The sequence below is a fragment of the Bison bison genome, unplaced genomic scaffold, assembly GCF_000754665.1.
Source record: "Bison bison bison isolate TAMUID 2011002044 unplaced genomic scaffold, Bison_UMD1.0 scf7180017864527, whole genome shotgun sequence".
Taxonomy (NCBI): domain Eukaryota; kingdom Metazoa; phylum Chordata; class Mammalia; order Artiodactyla; family Bovidae; genus Bison; species Bison bison.
Window position 1 is genome coordinate 13,018,035 of NW_011495078.1, and position 19,474 is coordinate 13,037,508.

At 40.8% G+C, this 19,474-nt stretch overlaps 1 protein-coding gene across 7 annotated transcripts in view; it reads right to left on the bottom strand.

The window, feature by feature from the left end:
• Positions 1-19,474, bottom strand: part of MBNL2 (muscleblind-like splicing regulator 2) — a 161,756-nt gene that overhangs the window by 124,295 nt on the left and 17,987 nt on the right. For 2 of the 7 annotated variants that reach the window (XM_010831513.1, XM_010831516.1), the window contains exon 1: positions 11,836-14,239. The exons of the other annotated variants lie outside the window; for them this stretch is intronic. The gene's annotated coding sequence lies outside the window, so the exon portion shown is untranslated. Of the gene's footprint in view, positions 1-11,835; positions 14,240-19,474 lie in introns of those variants that run through there. 7 annotated transcript variants of the gene reach the window in all.

Genomic DNA, 19,474 nt, shown 5'->3' on the forward strand with positions numbered 1-19,474 from the left:
GAATGCTACTTATTTTTTTGAGCCTTGTGGGAAAGATACCAGCAGCGTCAGGCATGCAGGTGATAGTACCTCATTACTATCTAACCCCCAAAACTTTTCCCTACAGAGCACCATTCAACTTCAGCTGAAAAACCGAACCCAGGAATTCAGGATCAGGGAGAGACCAATCTATTCAAATAAGATTTTAATTTTGTTGTCATTTCACTCACCCTAGAAGTTAAAAAAAAGAAAATCAATTTCCTGCCACACTTTTTAAAGTCGCCATTGACAAGGCATGACTCAAGTCCCAAGTACAAAGCAGGCGACAAAAGACGGTGGGAGTCAACAGTTCCCCTTATCTCTCAGGAAATTGAGCTTACTGCTGGAATCGAAATGGACAACAAATACTTTACTGTGCTTACAACTTGGGGTTCTAAGTAATTTAAAAAAAAAAAAAAAAAGGATAAATCTGGCAACCAAAGGGATATTCTATAAAAACGTCCAGCATGCTGAGGCTGGGCATTATCAGGGGTGACAACTGCTAATTGCTGGAGGGAGGTGGCATCGGCTCACGACTTGTGAAACCCCTCCTTCCTCCTTTTGCTTCGCTCTGCCCAGACAGGGCACTCCTTGGAGGCTAATCACCACCGTGGCGCTGCTTCCCTGCTGCCGCCAGTTGTCATTATTTCTAAGCAACGTCACCCTGTGCTATGTCACCATGGCAACACCGGGCTACCACTCGGAGGAGTGCCACAGGGAAACGGGGAGAGGAAAAAACGGGTCACGTGCCGAACCGCTCCCAGTCACGGGCAACTTCTGGGGTGGCAAACGTGCTTCTTCCCATTTTATGGAAGGGGAGACTGAGGAATGGACAAAGGCTCTCCTGCCTTCCGGGGAATGGAGGAGCAAACCGCCAAACCTTAGGACCACACCGTGTCCAGCTCTGTGCTCCCTCGTTGACATGGCGGTCGCTCAGTCATTCGACAAACGAGCAAGCAGACACCAGACAGGGTGGGTGCTTTGGTATTTTGTAGGTAAACCAAGAACTCCTTAGGCATCTGTTTCAAAGTATGAACACTAAACACTGGTCTCTTAACTACATGTTTTGCACATTATTTTCCAGACATACAATTTTTATTTAAATGTCTAAGTAGTTTTGCTTTCCCAGGTCTACCCAACCTGTGGACGTCCCTCAGCTCCTCAGTTGTTCTCTGCCCATGGCATTTCTTTCCAAAACAGATCCGTTTTCCTTTAGGTGTTTTTTTAAGAGATGTACTGCTGAGTCGGAAAATTAATAGCCTGGTATAACCTGTGATACCACCCTCACGACAAGCTCTCAAGTTACCTGTTCATTATTTTTCAAAATGATTTTATCACCCGCGTTCCCACGTGCACGCTTCAACTGCTCTTCCAACGCTGGTTATTCCTGAAACCAGTCTGACCTCCTTCTCAAACAGAACCAATGGCTTTGAATCAAACCAAATGTGACAAGATAAAATAAGAGAGAAAAAAAAAGGTGGAGTCTGAATAACACCTTCTCTGATACGCAGATCATCCTATGCCTACCCACTTAACAGTCTTTGCCTATTCCAGTACCCAAATCTTTTTTTTTTTTTGGTCATTAACACTATGTATAAAAAAGCAACTTGACCACAAAGTAAAGCTTTTACAATTAAAATATTATTTTCCTAATGCAGTCTCTAACAGAGATGAAATTGGAAATAATTTTTATGATGACAATAAAACTTTATGTGTAGAAGTAAATGGGTAAATGAGGTTTTGCTTATTGCAATGGGCCTTCCTGGCAGCAGTCAGAATGTCTTTCTCAGGATTGAACATCAGTGTGCGTCTAAGGGAGACACGGATGGTTTACCCAAATCCACGATACTGAGAGTCAAAGACATCGCAACTTACACAACCACGTGCCCTTGGGCCAGCCTTTAAAATGCAGACTTCCTTTGCCCCATTCCTTTGTTGCCAAGACTCTACTGATCAGCTGTCCATGAAAGCATTTGGAAGACTTAAAGCAGGGCACCAGTGTGAGGATTTCATTCCCAGGGTCCTTCCTGAGCAATGGTGGGAAGATGGCCACTGATGCTGGAAACTTCAATGAAGACCAGTGGCAATCCTGCAGCCCTGGCCAGAGACAACCCTGTCTGCACTGATTTTTCCAGGAAGAATGACTCAGCAGCAGCAAACATTTATTAAGCCTGGCTCCACGCTCTTCCCTGGGCCTGGCACTATAACTCCTCGTCAGCTCTGCTAACAGCTATTCCCAGGTCTCATCTAGCTTCCCAAATGGTAGTTCCGATATGTCCAAAGAAAGCTGATAAAAAAGATCCCTGTCCCCAGGCCAGCAGTTTTAAGGGTTCCCTCTGGCTTGTCTTGCTGCTGCTGCTGTTGCTAAGTTGATCCAGTTCTGTCCGACTCTTTGCAACCCCATGGACTGCATATAGCCCATCAGGCTCCTCAGTCCATGGAATTCTCGAGGCAAGAATACTGGAGTGGGTTGCCATGCCCTGCTCCAAGGGATCTTCCCGACCCAGGAATCGAATCTGCATCTCCTGCGGCTCCTGCATTGGCAGGTGGCTTCTTTACCACCAGTACCACCTGGGAAGCCCGCTTACTTAAGTGGATGCTTTAGGTTACCCAATGGTGACCTTCAGAAAGAGAAGCACTCTGCTTACCACACTTCAGAAAGAAGATGGAGTGTTTGAATGCACAAGTCCCTGGGTAGACTATGGACCAACTATGGATAATTAGCTCAGCTCTTCTCATTACCCACCCAAAACACAGCTAGTTCATCAGATTCCAGGCAGTTTCTAGAAGGAAAGGGCAACCAGCATCTCTTTTTCCAAAGTGGAAATGTATAAAGAGTCTCTGAAATGTACTTGCCTGCCCTTTGGGAGTAGCCTAATTGCCTAATTGTCAGAAAATGGGTAGGGCTGGGAGTCAGAAGAGCTTTTGCACAGTGACATGTGAGCCAGGAGATTTGGGGGTGAGTTTACTCAGTCATAAAAAAACGACCAAGCAGTGGTTTTCAAACTGTGAGCAGCTACGAGGCCAAAGGTAAACATGCAGTGTAGTTTACGGAAACATTGATTTTACTTTAAAAGTTTGGGGGTAAAAAGGGTGAGTCATTTAAAGTTATTTTTTAATATTAGAACATATATATATATAGGCTTCCCTGGTGGCTCAGATGGTAAAGAATCTGCCTGCAATGCAGGAGACTCAGGTTCAATCCCCCTGGAGAAGGAGGGGCTATCAACTATGTCCCCCCATTCAACCCATATCAATTATGGCTATCAACTCCAGTACTCTTGCCTGGAAAATCTGACAGAGGAGCCTGGTGGGCTACAGGCAGTGGGGTTGCAAAGAGTTGACACGACTGAGCAACTAACATACATACACAGAGAAGACAAGATTTAGAAGACTTCAAATAAATAAGGAGACCTGTTCCGTCAGTCCTTCTAAGCCTCAGGAGACCAACTCCTCTCTCCTCTGCTATCATGATGCCTCAATGGAAAAACTTGAGAAATACTGAAGGACAGGGTCTCCTGGGCTGCTACTTCTACTTTTAACATCTAGGGATTGTGTTTCTTGCCTAGTAGTGAGAGGAATCTTTAGGGACCTGTGATCCAGTGGGGTTTAGTTTGTTAACTACAGCAGGAACACAAAGTTCATTGCAGCGAAAGATTTCATCTGAATCACTAACCCTCCTCAAAGAAAATAAAGCTTTTCCAGGCCATTCACTTGCCTAAAATGATCATGGGGGTGTACTCTGGACTTGGTGTTACCTTTGGGGCTGGGCAATCTAATGTACCAATTCATCTCCTATAAAATCAGAGCTGGTCAAAAGCACTTGGACTGTTCATGTCGCTGAGAAGTGGTGTCCATTGCGTTTCAGCTGTAATTTGTTCACTTGGACAAGAGATAATTTTGCTTTAAGAAATCCATCAAATTAACTATTTTTCTTAGGAATTTACAATATGACTAAGGATAATATGGTAACGAAAAAGCAGATTTGGAATTGCAGATCATTTTATATCCCCACACATATAAGAATTAAACATGACAGAATGGGGGACTAGGTTTAAGGTCAAAAGAAGTCAAAATTAAGTTTAAATCAAACGTTTAGACTGAAAAAGTATTGAGGCATATGTTTTTCAGAGGCTATTACAGAGATAAGTTAGAGTAAGTTAATAATGTTAGTTTTTATCTTAAACTTTTATAACCAAAATTTTCATCAGCTACTCACTCCTGATATTTGCTAAATGCCTCCCTTCCAAACATAATGTAACAAAATCCTTCATCATGCTTCAAAAATTGGAATTTTTTTTTCATATTTCTAGGTGTGAATTGTGATTTTTCAAAGGGAAATCACAAATGTTAACAAATTTGGAAATGATTCAGTGTTACAATATTTTAATCTAGATATCTAAATGCTTCTTACTCAGCAACATTTATCAACCAAACTTCTATATGCTTGAAAAAACTGTATTGGAAAAACCCCTAAGGAAAAAAATCTAGTGCATTTTCTAGAATGTAAACTTTAAAAAAAAACACTATCTGATAATTTCTGTAATAAGTATAAAAAGAAGTATGATGTAACTGTAAAAAGAAAATTTTTGTGTATCATTATTCCTTAAAGGGAGGATTAGCTTAAGGATTTTTTCTAATGAGAGTGAAAACTATTAAACTTGGAATACATTTAATTTCCTTGGTAACAAATGAACGAGATACACAAGTGATGGTAGATTTTACTCATGTGTCAGAGGTTTTAACTCATAAGGAAATTTTTAGAATATAATGTGAACTTAATATCTATATATGTTTCTACTTGATATCATTTAATCAAGTCATGAACGTTTGAGGGTACACTACTATGAACAAACTATATATCCCGAATAAGTCTAAGCTGAGATTCCCTATGGTTGGGATGAGTAGTTTTCATTTCGTTATTTTAATTACAAGATTCAATAAATATCTGTTGAGTAGATAAAATGGATAGATGGATAAATGAGACAAAACCAAAAAAAAAGATTCTCTTGATTTTAAATGTATATATGTTATATTTTCTATAAAGGAAACTTTTGTGCAGTCTAAATGTACTAGCCTGAACTGTGTTTTTAATACATCAAAACTAATATTTATGAGATGTGTAAGGGTCTGAACTTTCAGTTAGCAAGATGAAATATCTACTGCTGGTTGCATTATTAGTTGAAAATTCTCTGGGGAAGCCTGCATTCATAGCAGGATATAAAATAGAGAGAAACATCTGTCACTAACTATTTGCTTTTGAGAAGTTTCAGAAGATCAGCTGTTCAAAATTTTCAAACAGTCAGGAAACACAACAGCCAATACCTTAATATATAACAGGAATATATGGCATAACTATTGGAAAAGAAGAGAAAATGTTATCATTATCTTCAGATGATATGATTATATACCTAGAAAATCCAAGAGAATTAAATTTAATTCTCACTAGGAAAAAGTGAGTTCTGTTGAGCTGCCAGAAATGAGATAACTAAATAGAGTTAAATGGAACCAATAGTCTTCTCGTTCTCCAGCATAGCAATAATCACGTAGAATACAAAAAAGAAAAATATACCATTTATAATAGCTGCATAAAACAAATGGGAATAATGCCAACTGAAAGTGTTTTAGACAGATATAAAAATTAACAAACTATCTGGAGATATAAAGTAATAAGTGAATAAAACAGAGATTTTTAGATTAGTGCGTTCTTATCATTTAAGAATATTAGATCTTACAAAATTATAGATTCAACATGATTTTAATAAAATATTAAAAGGACTTTTTTGTTGCTGGAAGAGGTTATTATGATTATGGGAAAGAACTTAAAAATGATGTTGAAATTTATCTGAAGAAGACATAGATGAGGACAGAGAGAAATTTCTGAAAAAGAATCACAGTATATGGAATCGGCACTAGTAGATGGATACATATGCTATTAATCTAAAACAATCAAAACAGGTTGTTACTAACGAAGGAACAGATAGCTCAATCAATGAAACTGACTGTAAGTATCTCGAGAGAGACCCCAGTTCACCAAGAACTCAGGATCCAAAATAAGTACTGCATATGGGAAAAGATGCCTTATTCATATTGAAAAAGGTTTAGAAAAACTGAAAAGAAAAAATTATTTTGTAAACTCATACCGTTCCTCAAAATAAATTCTATGTTGATTTGATTAAAAAAGATAATCCACAAAATGGCAAAAGAAAATATAGGTGAATTATTCAGCAACAACAGGCAGGCATGTCTTTTGAAGAATTAAAAAAACAATGCATACAAAGAAAACAAAAAAGAACAACAAAAAGCCGATCTTTTATGGTTTCAATCGGTGGTGACGCGAAGCTTCTGGTTCAGTGTCAGCTTGAGTGCAAGTAGCTATCTAACTTCCCCCACAAAATCCCCAGTAAAATAACTAACAGTTGATTTAAGAAATGGGGAAAAAGAAAACTTTCAGCAGGGTTAGAAACAAGGAAAGTATATCAGACACATGTTTTGAAGTCTGTGCTACTACTATACTGAAAACCCCCAGCTTTTGCCCAGGAGTTATATTAAACCAGAAAACAACAGGTCACTGATCAGACTCCCTTGTGCCATAGAAACAGCAACAGCAGTGAGGCTTGGCCAGGTTGGATACGTTGCATACAGGCTGAGTACACGGAAAAGCTGGGTAGACAGAAGTAACCTTCATAACAAGAAATTGAGCAGAGGCGACATATCCCTACCAGGCAGCTCCTGACCAGAAACCCCTCCACCCTGTACTGAAGCTGTACCACCATGGAACTCCATCAAATTGACATCAAGGAATCTTTTACTTCATGTTTGAGGTGAGACGCTATCGACAGTCAGGTGGCAAGTGACGAGCCATAAACACAGATTTCTCTGCCCTGGATGAATAAAAAGAAACAAGCCTGAGCAGACTTCCTTCAAGATGAATAAATGAATTAAAAAAAAAAAGTCAAAAAACTAGACTTGTAAGGAAGATCCAATATGAGACCAATGGAAAGATTTTGCAAACTAAAACGAAGATCAAGATGGAACGCTCAAGGTTTATCATAAAAAAGTGGGAAATATTAAGATACCATCCTGCTTTGTGTTTTCAGTAAAGTTGAGTAAAACTCATGCTTTCTTCATGGACACATGAACTAAAAAAGGAAAGATGAGAAAAAAAGACAACAGACTGAACTTAAAAGGGACTGAGAGCTATCCAGAAATAAAAATAGTAGTTGGTTGACGTAAGAAAGGAATCTGAGTAAACCAACATTTCAATAGCAGATTAAAAAAAAACAACAACTTAATTTTATGCACTGTAGAGCACCGTCAGTGTACAAAATGGAATCAGTGAGGTGGAGAATACACTAGACATATTCATGCAACATATTCAAAGAGGACAAAGAGGAAAATGATCAGAAAGCTAGTGACAGCTATGGAGGTGAGAAAACAAAGATCCAACCTAAGAACTATTAATGCCTTAGAGAGAGAGAGAGTGAGTGAGAAGGAAACGAAATAGGAGCAATACTTAAAAGGTACAGGTAACAAAGTCTTGGGAGGTTCCGAAAGGAACTGAGAAAGAAGATCCAAAGAGAATTTGGTGCTCGAGGCAAATTAATAAAAAGCCTGTGAACATCCTAGCAATTATGGAGATAAAGGGAGATTTCTAAAATTATTAGCCTTTCTGCCCTCCCCCCCCAAAGAGTTAGCTACAAATGAACTCATTGGCTTCTGACTTCTCTTGGGCAGTACAAAACACTAATCAAAGTCAATAGAAACATCTCTACTGAATTTTGAGTGAAAAATGTATTACTCCAAATAAATACACTCAATCATATTCTATTTCCTGCCAGAAAGTGAAAAATATTCTCAAATATGTACTGGATCAAAAACTACAGCAGTTCCCAGGAATACCACTAGAGACAGATTCTGAAGGAAAAAAATTAGGCATCGGGATTAAATATTTATGTATTAGGATGTTAATCACAGCATGATTTATGAGAACAAACAATTAGTTTGCTTAAACAACGTAAATGTTAAGTGACAGGAAATGCTAAATAAATGATGGTATCTTCATATCATCGGACATTAATCAGCTCTTAATAACCACGTTTTCTAACCATGTAGAATATCAGATCCAAACACTTCTTCTGTGATATAAATATTTTACATTTTTTCTTTAGGAAGCAAATGTTCTATTACCAGAAAACAAAACAAAAAATATTGTAAGACAAAAATTCTAAAAATGCCCCCTGGGCTTTTATGCTTGCAAACATGTAACTTCCTGAACAATAGGTCAAATGTTACGAAAATCTAGGGACAATCATGTATAAGCTGCAAGTACACTTCCCAGCCTGAATAGCCTCAAATGCAAGAAAGTAGCAAGATACAGAAATTACATTCTTTTGCTAAGTCTGGACATACTTTCATGATTGTGAACTTTGCCCAGTTAGATGAGATAATAAGCATATCATATGTCATAGACTGTTGTCCAAGTTGATCAGTAGAAATTATAATAATCAGTGTTACTGAAAAATAAGTCACAAGCTAAAATACAGTTTAGTATTTCAACAACCTGATGTTAATTTGAATAATTCAAACTCACAGTGAGTGGGTAGTGGTAGAGGGGCTGGCCAACTTTTAAGAAAAGAGATTAAAGGAAAGAATGAACAGAGTGACAATGGCTTGCAAATTGCAGCTTTCCAATAATAGTAAAATTTGCATAGCACTTTTCATAGAACTTGGGAATAAAAATGTTACATTATAACTGCTGGTTATTATTTCTAATAATAAGACATAACTAATGGAAGCACCAAATGAGACAGTTTAAGCATGACATTCAGGCTATGGCTCCACTGTCTCATCACCTCCTTTGATTCAATAAGATTTTAGATAAAAAGAGAGGGGTTTCTTAAGGGAAAAAAGGCCTCTGAATTTTACTTTTCTTAATAGCAGTAGGGAACTTGTTTTTGGGTTTCAAATGGCTAAAGATGTTGGCTACGGTTTGGTCTCTTTAGGGACTTGGAGCATGTATTTTAGAAGGATTGCTGGCTAAGGTTTGGAATGAAGCGTAAGTCTGCGGTATCAGGGCCCCATAATCACTGTTTCATGCTTTAATCAACTAAGCTATTCAATCAAGTACAAGAGCGTCAAACATGACTATGAAGTATTATGAAGAGTAAATTGTTATGCAAAGAATAAAGAATTACACGTTAAATCCAGGAGTAATAAATATGGGAAGAAACGTTTGCCAAGAAACACTGTTTCCAGTGCAACATAAAAACATGAAACCTAGAATAAGACTGTCTGATGATAGAATATTTTCGGTTGAGAAAGTGTGAAGAAGGATTTGCTATATATGTTTTGATTGAAACTAAATGTGTTCTAGGTATGGGTCCACCTAGGTTTGGGGGTTAAAAGTTACAAGCAAAGCAATCAGTCAGCAGATCCAAAATATTAAACTGCTTACAAACTATTTAAAACAAAAATAATGCCACTAAATCAAAACGTGACTAAAATATAGGGAGGCATTGTTAATTGCTTTTTAAAGCTATCTGACTTTATGAATGAACCTAAAGAAACATCTCGAGTTCTAAACATTTTTCATATAAGCAACACCACTGCCTCAAAATCCATGATACTTTATATTTGAATTCACAGATGCGTATCCCAAAATGTATCACTAACGTCAACTGATCAACAAGAGAAACAGATACGAGAGAAACGATGCCTTCCTTAAGAGCTCTGAGAAGAACCATAGTCACGTTCTTCTAGAATGAAAAGTGAGAGGTTTTCTGTCCTAGACCTTATGAATCTCTTTTTCTGGTCCCTCTTTCAAAAGACAATCCAATCAAAAGACAATTTGGAATTTTAAAAATCAGGGCAGCAAACTACTTTAAAGGAAAAACAAATAGCGTGTTCTCTGAGGGCTTCTGTATTAACATATAGCCAAGATTCAGGTTCCTGTTCCTCCTAATATTGCTGAATATAAAAAACAGAATAAAGCAGACGGCAGTTTTTAATGAATCATCTTTTTAAAAAAGACATGGTGGGCAATCTTAAAGCTCTCTTCATGTCTTAGTGAAAAGCCTCAATATAATTATTCTCATTAATATCATCAGCTGTCATTTACACAGAATTTTATCTGGTGAATAAAGTGCTTCCAGCATGCACTATCTCATTAAATTTCAGAGGTGGACAATAGGTACTCAAAGGGTTGGTTTGGAGACTGTCAGCCTGCACAAAAGGAAGATTTCCAATTACAACTTTCATTATTTAGGCTACTCAACACTGTCTTCCCCAGATTATCAAATATCAGTCTCATTGTGACCCCATAAGTATTCGGATTCACGACTGCCCCCGTGCTATTTACAGAACAGCAATAAGTATATTAAGAAAATCTACTGGCTTTGCGATAAAGCTGACTGTAACCAGCTCATAAAGCTGGTATCTGTGTCCTTCAGCAGGAAGGAAAAAATCCCATCTGGGGGAGAGCCTGTCCTGTGGTGTGGTTCAGTACAATAGCTCTCTTTTTCTTTACAGGGTCAAAAATTCAGCAAAAGAAATTAATAAAAAGCCTTCTCAGATTAAAAAAAAAAAATTCCCTCTCTACCGCCAACCCCACTGCCCCCTCCCACCAGAAGACAGAGACAGAGAATTTTAGAAACAGGAGTTTATTCACAGTGCTTAACTCAAAGCAGACTTCCCCTGGATTAGAAGTGCAATTTACATACTGTATAAAATGTCAGGATGATATTCTGGTTCCTTATACACACTGCTGATTTTATTGTATACTTTACAGTCTTTTCCTCCCATAAAAATTTCCCCTTTCGAGGTTTAGATCATTTTCTAACGTAAAGAGTAGGCATTCACATTTTTCTTTTTGAAATAATGAGGCAAAGTGGTTCGCCATAAACATTTGAAGTTCAACAGGCATTGGCCCATGAATATATATGTATATATATGATTATGTGTATGTGTAGGCAGATAAAGAGAAATAATAGTAACCAACATTGATTGAGGGCTCTCAAAATGCTAAAGCTCTAAAATTCTTATTAGTCAATGCCTGAAATATCACTGCCAAAGTCCTGTTTGAAAGTTGGGATGTTGGGATGAGTGGTTATGTTTAAACTTTGAACTCCAAACAGAAATTTCAGCCAGTTTTAGAGGCTGGTTGCAATTTAAGCTCCATATTGAACTAACAGTCTAAATGCTCTAAACCTCACTTTTTTTTAAATTTGTAAAATGAGGCAGTATTATATGTCTCTCTCAGGGCACATTAAATTAGAAAAAAAAATTAATGTTTTGAAAGTAATTGTCAAAGTGCCTAGAACATAGCAAGAGCTTTAAAAGAGTTAGTTCCCTTCTTCTGCTCTATTCATTATCTGTTATTTAACCTAGAAATCAAAGAAAATTGTGCTGCTCTGTGGACCTGGCCCTGAATTCCTGATTTGTTTTAGTGGAGGGACATAAGCACTTGTTCACTTTCTTTCAAAAACAGCGAGAGAAATGACTACAAATTAAACTAGAGCAAAACATCAGAATCCCATCTCAAACGGCTCTTTCCTGTGTTAACAGCCTCCAACCCCACCACCCTGGCTCACCTAATATCACTTTCAGGAGAAAGGAGAGAAAAGGAGAGTTGTAAAATCATTTTGTTTCCTCAAGCTTAGAAAAAACAGAAGTGCATTTTCTATAGCTACCTTTAGTCAAGGCAACTTAATTTTTCCCTTAGGGTTTGAGTGAGTTAGGATGGGTCCATGGATACCAGCCTTGTACAAAGAACTTTCAAGTGCTGGATTTTGGAGACACCCAGAAATTTAGTGTTACCTGCAGCATGCAAGTTACGATCTCCTTGCGGTCTACTCCGGAGAGGACTTTTGTGAGGATTCCAACATCGCAACACCTTGGAAGGGCCTATGCCAGACTACCAAATGGATGTCACTCAGGCCTCCCCTCCCCACCTTCCTCGTCCATGGCAGGCATGACCAATTGATCCCAGTGCTTTTCCCATGAGTCTACACTTGGCAGTTTAAAATTTCTCAAAGCAAGTTTCCAGGCAGGCAGCCACCACCTACAGATCAGAGTTCCCTTGTGAGCCGAAGCCACCCCCAGACTAGGCTAAAGGTTACCTTTGAACTACTTGTGAAAAACAAGGGTAGAGGGTGCGTGCTTGCTGAATAAATGAACCGTCTTCATGTAATTCTAATGGGAATATTTACCCTACTTGTGAGCACAAACGTCTCAGACATTTCATTACCATTCATTTATTCATTTAGATATAAATACCCGGAATACTACTTATAAATCACTCTTATCTCTTCATTAATAAGCGCTTCTTAAGAGTCATTATGAGATAAAATAGTCTTGGCCGGTTCACATTGCTGTATGTCGTTATAATTAAGAAAAGTGTACATCTTTATGAATAGTCTATAATTCGGGCTCTTCAGTAATTAGATTGAAATGAAGTTTTATTATGTTTCAATTTCATTTTCTATAGTAGTGGATAAATGGAAGTCTACCTGGGGTGCCTGTCACCCAGATAAGCTTCTGTTTTTATGGGCAGTGCAAAGATGTACCGAGAGCTGATTCCTTCAAAACAAGCACTGCAAAACAAATGCCTGATTCTCTGGCCAGTGTGCATTAGTGGCAAAACAAACAGGCCATTATATCTGTGGCAAAGAATGAGATTGCAAAGTCAGTGAGGAACAAGGCACATTATCAGCTGGTCTACATTGTAAAACAAAGGCACAAAAGCGCTGTTAATACACGAAAAAGCCAAAGTTTCACGGTTCCCAGTGAACTTCAATGGCTGGTGGGATCAACCTGAATTTAAGTTGACTTGTCTCTGTTTAGTTTCCATATTTTCCTTACCAGACGGCATGTCTCCCTTTCTGATCAGGATCTACTCAGCAGTATTCCTGGGTACTGGCCTCTTTTTCTCTCTGTCTCTCTCAATTTGTTGCTCTTAAAATGATAGCCTGTGTTTATTCAGGATTTAAAAAAAAAATCAACCTGTTTGAAACACGAGTAAACTTAAATTTGCTGCATCTATTTTCACGAGTGCGGTTTTTCTTGGGGCATGTGGTAATATTTTAAAGAAAGCAAACGCAACTAAAGGATGGCTTTGGAATTTTACAAGCATTTCTAGGACCTAACCCTGTAACGCTAAGGCCTTTAAACTATGAGGAATTTTGAAACCACCTTTATCCAATGTCATGTGAGACGAACTGTGTTTTTTGGATTCTGTCACTTTTGGCCAGCTGGGAGGGCAGCAGACAGTCCACACCACGGTGGAGCAGAAGGGTGCAGTTTCTTTTCTTCCATTTTTGACGGTGTGTGGAGAACAAGTAGGCATCTGTAGAGAAGCTTCACTTTGACTCTTTCCCCTGCTGCTTCTGACGAATGATAACAAAATAAGATCTAGGCTGCAGGACAAAAATTTCCCTAAATATTTAGCCCTATCCATGCTGAATAAAATAGCCTTATTTCGGTGCATCCGTATTATACTATTTGCTGGCAAAATAACTCTTTAATTCATGTGTTTTTCCCTTGAAAGGTAGGAGGAAAGAGGCAAAATGAAACAAAAACCTAACTGCCTATTAGTTTTAGTTTATAGATGAGCCTTGATAAGCCTCAGAAGCCACTAATTAGAAGGAGCTCACTAATGAGGAGATGGTGACAGCCTTCTCCCCCTTCTTCGCTGGCTGTCATTAGGTGCTCCCTACAAGGTCCCCATTCAAATGTATCTTCTTGGAAAGTCCTTCCCGGCCCTGTTCCCCCACCCCCACTGCCCTAGAAAGGCACTCTTCCTGCCACTGTGCTCCACCTACTTGAGTCGTCATGTCCTCAGTGCTGACCTTGCTGATGTTGAGTCTGGTTAGAACATGAGCCAACTGAGCCCGGGCTAACACCTCTTTCTAGCTCAGCACCCAGAACCGCATCTGGGTACTTACCTGGGGTCTGCTGACTGATGGACTGACCAAAGAAATAAAGGACCCAAGGGATAAAGAGCAATTGCTAAGGAAATTTAAGGGCCTTAATTTTCCGTTCTCCACAGTGAACTGGAAATCCATCTGCCTAAGGCGCAGTGAACCTGATGTGTTCAAGGAGCACTGGCCTGGATCCACTTTCTCTCCAACATCCACTGCCCGCACCTGCTTCCTGGCTGTGGCTGCAGACAGTCACGTGGTGGGCAGATGGAGGAGAGGACGCCTGAGCTCGTGCTAAAGCTATGGCGACCCCTCCATAGGAGTGCATCCTCTCAGCCAGGGGGAGGGGGACTGGCCGTGCACTGGGCCTGGAGCCCTGCTGAAGTCTTCTGTCATTTCTCCTTCCACCAGCACCCCTTTCAGAGGATGACTGTGTAATACATGCCACTTACAGTAGCATCTCACAGACTCAAGATTGACTGTACTCAAACTGTCAATCAAATAACACAAAGGTGAAAAGTACAAAAGTCCTGCTCATTCCATGCCTTTTTAACAACTCTTAGGTGCCCCACTTTACCCCTACTTCAGGGTCTCCAGGGACCAGGGAAATTCCTATTTCTTATTGTTTACTGGAATGAAGAAGTCCTTGAGTACTGGGAATGTCATACATACATCTATGTTCCCCATGGGGCCCAGGACAAGCACCAGGCAAGACCAAGCTGTATCCTGCGAAATCAAAAGCTCACGGTCAGGACTGTAGTTTAGATGGACGAGAGCAGGCTGCAAGACTGCTGATGCTACTATTGTCTGTAACAGAGGGGCCTGAACTGATCATGGGACCTCATCCCGGTTGGTCTGATCCACCCCAGGGAGCCAACAAAGGCCTTGTGGAGAGGAAGTGGCCCTGCAAGGCACAGGCTATGTCTCAGACAGCTGATGGACCCCGAAGAATGAATGAGCTTTACCCCTGTGTCTGCTCCCTAGTTTTTCTTATCTCCAAACACCCAAGAGCATCAAGAGAGGCATAAGAAAATACCGTCTAGGTTTCCAAGGATACGTTTTGTAATTCCATTTTTCACTGCGGCCAGCCCTGGGTTGAGAAAGACACCTTCTTCGGGTTGTGGGAACACACGTCTTTCCTCGCAGCTTCAGGAGGCATCGGAAGTGTCCTGAATCAGGCAATTTCCTTTCTGTGGAGCCCCATGTGTGCACACAATGAGAGCTCATTTCCTCCTATTGGCTTTTGTTTGAACCGTTTCCTTTGATATGGGACGTCTTCCGCTCTCCTTCGAAGTTATCTAAATCCAGGCATCCTTCTCAACCCGGGGCCCCTCCAATTGGAGTCAGGCCCAGTCGGTCTAACTCTGATGGCTTTTCCCTCTCTCCTGCCACAGATTAAGCAGTAAGTGCCTGGGCCCCTTAATCCAAACAGAGTTACAGTCAGATTCTCCATTGTGTGCACGCGTGTGTGTTCAAGATGTGTATGCATGTGCGTGTCTTAACACCTCAGTGCAACTGCCGGCTATCAATCATCTTTGTTTTTCTTGCTTTCTGAAGCATCTGCGGACAGGCACACAGTTGGCTTTTAATCAGTATGTTCTAAGTAGAGAGAATGAGCCTCTTGAAAATGATTCACAATGAATTGGAAGATTTGTAGATATCATGAGCTGAAACGGAGACCTTCTATCCCAGAGTATCATAAATTTCTTTCTGCATTCCACCCCCACTTTTTAAATTTTTCACTTTTCTATTATTGCTCCCTGTGTATAGATCAAATGGACTCAGCTCCACACTTCTTTCCTCCTGTCTGTGTGTGACCCAGATCTCATGACCTGGAGCACCAGTAAGCACCTAACTTGTGAAAATACTTCTGCTGTTGATGGCTTCTCAGTGGGAAAAAAACGGACATGTGACATTGAGCCTTCCAACACAGGCAACTGGGTCACTACCTCCAGGAAGGAAGGAGCGTGTGGTTGCAGGAAACACCTTGGAGAAATCTTTGCTTATTTATTCTCTAAGCAACAAAGGACCATCCTTTCCTCGGGGACCAGAGGACCAGAATGGACTGGCAGCTGTTGGGAGTATATCAGGGTCTCAGAGGAAATTCATTTGCTCATTCATTCATTCATTCCAAAAGTGTAAGTTCAGGAGTTTGGTCCCCATGTGAGCCAGTTACCTGCTGTCTGAATGACCTAACAGCAGCCTGAGTGGGGACAGAATCACCTTTATCTTTGTTGAAACATCTCAAGGCACAGGTGATCAGGGAGCTGGGCTAAGAGCTCCACTTTCATACACACACGGTATGAAAGTTCTCGAAAGTGGCCCAGTCCTCCTGTTTTCAAAGCAAAAACATTCCTTTAGTCCAAAGTAACATGCTCCAGTGTCTTACCATCCCTATCAAATATAAGTCTTCCCCAAAAGTCTGGTATAGTATTATTCTGTAGAATATAAAGCCTTCTTGCATTTTGCTGAGAAAACAGTGAACTCTTGGTGAGTGATACCAAGACATGGAGAAACTGCAGAAAGAGTCATGGGGAAGCCCTCCTCTCTCCAGAATTGTGTAGAGGGTCTGTAGCATTCAGTAGGGATTAGTCCCCACCAGCTTCACGTTCACCCAGAGAAATATACTGGGTGAATATTCTGCAATTGAGTGTTTATTCTGTACAGTAGAGAACAAACCCAGTTCTCTATGTGTGTAATCTATAACGCTACCCATCACCTCGAGAAGTGGAAATGATTACCCTCATTTCAAAGGTGAGAAAACATATTCAAACACATTTTTTAATTTGCCTGAAGTTGTCCATTTAGTCTGTGGTCTAGCCAGAATATGAACACAGGGCTCGAATTCTCTCTTAACCTCTGGGCCAGGAGGTCTCTTTCTCATTTGTGTACAAATCACTCTGTGGTCTTGCAATAAATGCTGATTCCTGGGTCCCAACTCAGATGTCCCAAGTTGGAATCTGAGAGGCTGAGGCCTAGGAATCTGTCATCTGTTCTTTTAACAAGCTTCCCAAGAGTCTGTGCAGCCAGTGAAACCAGCATTTGGAGTAACCGGTGAGGGATTTTGAGATGCGCTTGGAAAGAACAACCTCTTTCTTCATGGACAAAATTGGGTGGGGCAGTCCATGTGGTTACAGAAATATGACCTTGTTCCAATGGCTACAAGAGCTCATTCTGGCCTGGACTGTGGGCATGTTTATCTTTGACTTAGTTTTCAAGTGGCCCTCAAGGGCGAATAAATAGGCCAATCCATTTTGTGAGATGTGCTGTACATTCTGTGCAGCTGAATGTAATCAGAAGGCTCTGTCCTACAGCAATTAAGCAACTGAGACTTATTTTAAAAGTTAGGGCACTCCAGATAACTCCCTCGTTGATGCATCTCACCCTTGGTTTCTCTCTGTTGCCCTCATCAGCGACACCTCTTCTCTGATGTTTAAATGAAAAAAAAAAAAAAAAAGAGCTCTGTCTGAAGGGGTCAAGGTTTAGCTGGCCCCTCTTCAGTACTAAAAGACAATTTCATACAAATGTGCACAATCTCTGGTTGGTGGGGGGAGAGATGAATTCTCTCTGTGTCTGTGATAGAAACTTCTGAGTATACTTGGGTGGATGATGGGCTATGCGTTTCTGTAAGTACAACTCGTGGTTAATAATCATCTCTAGAAAGGCCTGTCTCAGTTATAAAATATTTCACTGAATCGTGTCCCACAAACATTTATTGAACACCTACTTCTTACCAGACAGGGGTTTTAACTGCATGGAGGTTGCTCAAATAAGGAGGCTTTAAAAATACTCCACATGTGAACATCTCTACTGACAGACTGTGATCTTGAAAAAAAGTTCTAGGCCCATGAATTATCTATTTGCTGAACCCAGTGAGATAAAGGGAACAGCTAAGAAGAACAAGTAAATAACAAAGGAACAACAAATAACATCGGCAGGGCACTTTAGAAAGCAGTGGCGGCCACTGTATTTTAGTTAAGCCTTCAATGATGCAAGGCTCATCTTTAATTAATAATTGGGGATCGATGCAGTGTGTTGGCATCACCCCATGATGGCTGCCTTGAATAGAGTAAGATTCATTTCAAGGCAAAGGTCTCTCAGAGTCTCCCTGGAGAAGCATTTAAACCTCAGCTTATACCTACCTTCCTTCAAACATATCTGATGATTTCCCCCTTTCCTGTTATAGCAGGATCAGACCTGTTTCTACACATTTTCAAACACGATTACTCCCTGGTGGTCTCAGCCTGTCTATCCACTGCAGCCTCCTCAGGCTTCAAGGCACAGCAGGTACCATCTGCCCTCCCAGCCCACCTTCCGGCAAACAGACACCCTCTTATCTTAACCCTGTCTCCCCTCTGCGTACTTCATCTCTCCTTTGGTTGCTCTAAATTCTCCACACCCCTTCCCTGGATGTTTTAACTTTCTGCTCTTCTGGTTCTTTGCTGATCAGCTGCCCGGTCACCACGCTCCAAAAATGCCTCTTGTGGCATTTGCCTCAGTTTTCAGCTTTCCTGAACTTTGTTTAGGATCTGGCATTATCTTCCATTATCATCTCAGGAAACAGTGATACACATTCATACTGTTATCATTGTGTTGAGTTAGTCGCTCAGTCATGTCTGACTTTGCGACCCCGTGGACTGTAGCCCTCCAGACTCCTCTGTCCATGGGATTCTCCAGGCAACAATACTGGAGTGGGTAGCCATTCCCCTTTCCAGGGGATCTTCCCGACCCAGGGATCAAACCAGGGTCTCCCGCACAACAGGCAGATTCTTTACCATCTGAGCCACCAGGGAAGCCTTGCTATCACTGCTATCACTGATCAGCATTATTTCTAGGGCAGAGTGAACATCCCAATCTCCAGAAGCCAACACACCTGTCCCAAGGAGCACCTGTCCTCTGAAATGCTCTTCACGTTGGATTTCTTTGCCTGCGGGAGTGTGTCTAGGAAATCCCCTCAACTGTAAGCATTCCCCAAGCCTGTACTGTCAGCCACGTTCTAGATCACACTTGCTTCCTTAGGGATCTCAACTCCTTTTATGAGCTCAGGTACAGCTCCTCTGCGGATGAGCCCCAAATGCACACTGAGCTCTGTACTCCACGACCTACGCTTCCACGAGGACACTGCAGTTTCACTTCAATCTTCCGATGACCCAGAACAATCTCCTTCCCTCCCCACTCCTTCTGTGAGGTTCTCATTGACAGCATGAAGGTTCCTGTGACCTCAGTTCATGGACTCCCTGTTTCTCCCTCTGCTTCCGCAAGTCCTGCCCACCATCTTAGGACACTGCCCCTGTATCAGGGCATTGCCTCCCACCAAGTCTCACTGCCACCATTCCAGCTCGTGCCTCCACAACTCCTGGGTGCCCACAGTGCTAGCTCTAAGCTGTGCTCACAGAATTATCCCCCTCAAGCAGGGCCTCACCCCATCACTCACCTGCTCACAAACAGTTAATGGCTCTCTGCCACACTCTGAATAAAGTTCAGAATCCACAGCGTGGCATTCAGGGTCCTTCAAATATTTTAGCTGTGCCCCCATG